This window comes from Otolemur garnettii, unplaced genomic scaffold (assembly GCF_000181295.1).
Source record: "Otolemur garnettii isolate 467f Iridium unplaced genomic scaffold, OtoGar3 scaffold00010, whole genome shotgun sequence".
Lineage (NCBI taxonomy): Eukaryota > Metazoa > Chordata > Mammalia > Primates > Galagidae > Otolemur > Otolemur garnettii.
In genome coordinates this window covers 26368989-26373583 of record NW_003852405.1, presented here as the reverse complement: position 1 = coordinate 26373583, position 4595 = coordinate 26368989, and positions in this window count along the sequence as shown.

Here is a 4595-nt window from a genome sequence, read left to right as displayed (position 1 = left end):
CCACATTGATTTCAATAATAAAGTCCCCAATACCTCCAAATCATCCTGCTTTAAGTCATCAACTCTTACCGCTGTCATCATTCCTGTAAAGTGAGCTCATGTATTAAAACTTAGAAAAATAAATTCCACGGTGGAGGTGTGAGGTTAGTGCAAAAATTCATGTTTACTAATCCTCTCTAAATGGTGCTTTGCACCATGGAGGACACAGCTGTCCCCAAGTACTGAAATATATTTATATGTTGGCAAAAAGTGACAAAGTAGTGGGAGCATCACCACGAGTGGTCGGGTCAAATCTGACACGGACGGCACAGAGGGAAAACAAGAGAGACTTTGTTGTGACAGAGCCTTTGCATGATGCCATTTGGTTTTTGTTAGTAAAAATTTCTAAATGACATCTGTTTATCCATTTGTGAACAAGACAAAGCCAAATTTTGCTCTGGGTCTATCTGCATAGTCTCCTAAAGGAAGGCCTTGTGTAAGTGATGATGTGTCAAAAGTCACAAAAAACTGTTAAAATTCTACTTCTGCTGAGAAAATAGTACACTTGATGGATATGTGTGTGAATTGTATTAAATCCAGATGATAGTGGTATTTCTGTCTCCATTAGCAACAAACACCCAAGAGAACGAAATGTTTAACTTAAAGAAAAGGTTGTTTGTGATCAGAATGGCAATTTCCTCGAGAGAGGCCAAAATGCAGACAACTATTCCACCTGGGTATGCTTCTAAACGGCCTCTGAATGTTAGTTTTTGCCATCCCTTGAATCATTCTATATGCACAAGTAGAAGACATCAGAGCAAGTTTTACCATTATGCCTGGAAAGAATTTCATTTTTAAACAACATTCTCTTAAGAAATTTTATTCATAAAACTTTTAGGAATTGTTGTCATCAAACTTGTAAATTAACCTTCTCGCTTGTTATAGGTAATTTTTGAAATACTCTTGTATCTCTGGCTCACCTCTACAAGGTTCCTGTGTCGCACTATTTGGGTACCAGTGGGTCTCGGGTTCAAGTGAAGAAAGGTTCCCTGTGCTTGTCCATTACATGAGGCCATTAGAAGACCCAGGTGAAAGACTCAATGGGGTGAGTTTGGGGGTCATCACTGTGACTGAAATACATGGTTCCTCTGCATTGATACCATGTCATTGAGGTTTCTGGATTTACAACTTTCTGAAACAAAAAAGAACAAAAATGATACTATGGAACAAATATACATTTATTCTTTCAACTGTCTTTGCTGTGAAAAAAAAAATTTTTAATGTTAGTGGCTTAAATCAACATTTTTTTTCCTCACAATTCCACAAGTCAGCAATTTGGATAGAGCTCAGCTGAAAAGTCTTCAGCTGGTCTCACCTAAGACCACTCATGTGATCTGTTCATCCTGCCTCGTGGCTGGTGCTGCTGTTGGCTGGGGTGGTGGGGGCAGAGGGGCCGATTGTTCTCTCCTCGTTCAGGAAATTAACCCAGGTTTCTTCTAATGACAGTCTCAAAGGAGCAAAAGCAGGGAAAGCCCCACTTGCCAGCACTTCCCACACTGCTGCTGTCTTCACATTTGCTAATGTTCCACGGGTCAAACCATCTCACCGTATACCCGATTGACACTGTTCCAGCCTTGACTACTTCCGGCTGCTCTCTTTCTCTTGAACTACATAAGTTTTAAATAGGCACAGGGCTATTTTACTCAAAAATTAAATAAAATCTCATCAAAGTCTGAAGTAGCCTGACTCTCTGTTTGCCTGTAGGGTTGGTCTCCTGAATGGGGAGAGTCAGCCTTTGACACTCCTTTCTGATCGCGGCTGTGCTAGGTGGAGGGAGACACTTGTTTGCATCCTGTAATTCAAGGCCATGCTCAGGCTCTAACAATGTGTTACATGGTTAAGTATTTTTGTAAACTTTGCATAAGTGTGATAAGTGACTCATTATAAAAGTTTGGGGATACACAAAAATCAAGAAACATAAAATCCATGTACACAGAAACAAAGCCCTCCCAGCAACACCAATAAGCAAAGCAAGTTGAAGCTTGCACGGGTAAGTCAGAAAGGACGCTGTCAATGCTCTTGGAAGTCAAGTAATGGACCAGAACACAGTCTGTCTCAAAACTTTTGTAGTGACCTATGCATTTAACTGTATCTTATATATGTGCTACTCCTCTACAGCCCAACATCCCCTATCCTCTTGTCTAGGGGCTTTAAGGGCGGGGGCTGAGGCATGGTGAAGGGGAGGTAAGCCTGTTTACTTTGGGTTGAATGCTTGGCAGCCACTGCGGGGTGTAGCTCCGGGGTTGGGGGCCAAACCCACCCAGGTGCAGGGTGGTTTCAGAATGTTCCTGCCACCCAGTACTGGCCCGTGGAGATTCTGCAAGGCCAGAGGTCAGACAGAAGTGTGAATGGCATGATGGCATCTGAGAGTGGGAGTAAGTGGCTGTAGGTTAGAGTTTTCTTCAAACACTTAACATGAATAACTTGAACTGTTCTGATAATTTACAGCTCCTACATGAAAGAATCTTGGGAGACATTTTGCCAAATTTGACAATCGTCCTAAAAATATGTTTGGTATGACCAATAATAAAGTATGAAGCAGGAGGAAACTTTTCTAAAAACTATGAATAAGAAAACATTTCAGCCACGAAAAGATTGAATTATCTGACAAAAGAATGAATTAATTATTTTAGAAGGAAATAACGGTACAGAATGCTGTCATAGGAAGAGGTGATCCAAGAATCTGTAGCCACATGTTGAGAAAAATGTATAATAAGTGAATAATAGAGGTGTCTCAGGCAGTTTACAAGTAGCTATTGTTATTTTCTGCATTTTTGGTATATTTGTGATTTTTAAAAAAAAATGTATAGTTTCTCATCAATTCTTTTCCAATTTCACACATAATTTATTTTGCAAGTATATTTTTTAAGGAGAGCATCGCAAATTACATAAGCTTCAGGTCTCCAAAATACCTGGCTCTGCCCCTGACCCTGGGGGTTATAGATACATGGAGGGAAACCAAAAAATGTATGCACATTTAAAGAAAGAAAAACATTATATTGAAATTGTAATACTTAAGTCACATTTGAATTCTGTGTTTCCAAGAGGTGTTCAACGTAACTTGTATTCATCCTTGGTTATAATTATATATTGAGGGTTACAATTTGTTGTTTTTGAGACAGTCTCTCTTTGTTGCCCAGGCTGGAGTGCTGTGGTGTCAGCCTAACTCAAAGCAACCTCAAACTCCTGGGTTTAAAGGATCCTCCTGTTTCAGCCTCCCGAGAAGCTGGGACTACAGGCACCTGCCACAACACCTAGCTAGTTTTTCTATTTTTAGTAGAGATTGGATCTTGCTCTTGGTCAGGATGCTATCAAACTCGTGAGCTCAAGGGATCCTCCCGCCTCAGCCTCCCAGAGGGTTAGGATGTCAGGCGTGAGCCACAGTGCCCAGCAGAGTGTTACAATTTTAATAGAGTCTTTTCCTTTTCAAAAATGTGTATATATTTTTTGGTACACTGTGTATATTACAGAGATAGTTATAGATATAGATAGATGTCTAAGAAAGGTGAACAGCTGTCTTAGTTTACTTTAGCTTCCAGGAATTTGTAAAATTAGTAGATGCAGATAGTATCCAAACCATAGAGGTCCTTATGGATTAAACTCAGTTATTTCAGTGTAACCAGCTTGCAGTTAGGTGCTAGGAGCCACTGGAAAACATGCAGTTGACTCATAAATAAAGCAAACCTCCTAATGGAGTACATGTGAATGTTAAGACACCAGCATTCCACTTAAGATAATTATCTGAAGAAGCCAAGACCTGCAAAGAGATGGCACATTCTCAGCATAACTCTGGGACCCATTCATTAATAGGATGGTCTAGCTACCTGAGACCCATTCATTAATAGGATGGTCTATCTACCTGGGACCCATTCATTAATGAGATAGTCTAGCTACTTGGGACCCAGTCATTAATAGGATGGTCTAGCTACCTGGGACCCATTCATTAATAGCATGGTCTAGCTACCTGAGACCCATTCATTAATAGGATGGTCTGTCAACCTGGGACCCATTCATTAATGAGATACTCTAGCTACCTGGGGCCCAGTCATTAATAGGATGGTCTAGCTACCTCAAACTCAATCATTAATAGGACGGTCTAGGTACCTCAGACCCATTCATTAATAGGATGGTCTAGCTACCTGGGACCCATTCATTAATAGCATGGTCTAGCTACCTGGGACCCATTCATTAATAGCATGGTCTAGCTACCTGGGACCCATTCATTAATAGCATGAGCTAGCTACCTGGGACCCATTCATTAATAGGATGGTCTAACAACTCTTTACCATAATTGATTCTGTGCTTTAAGTGAAGGAGAGGTGGAGGAGGAGCCATTTGGACTTGCAAAAGATTTTGTCTGAAGATAGATGATGATTAGGTAACAATTTTTCAATCTGAACATTTTATTATTTAGACTTTCAATAAAAAGTCTATTCTATTCTGGGTTTTTCATTTTCTTTTAGGATTTCTGGCTTCCCATCAGTTGTGATGCTTGAAGGAGGCACCTGCATCATCTCTCAACTTCTCGTAAGTGTCCAACTGTCACAAACAACATG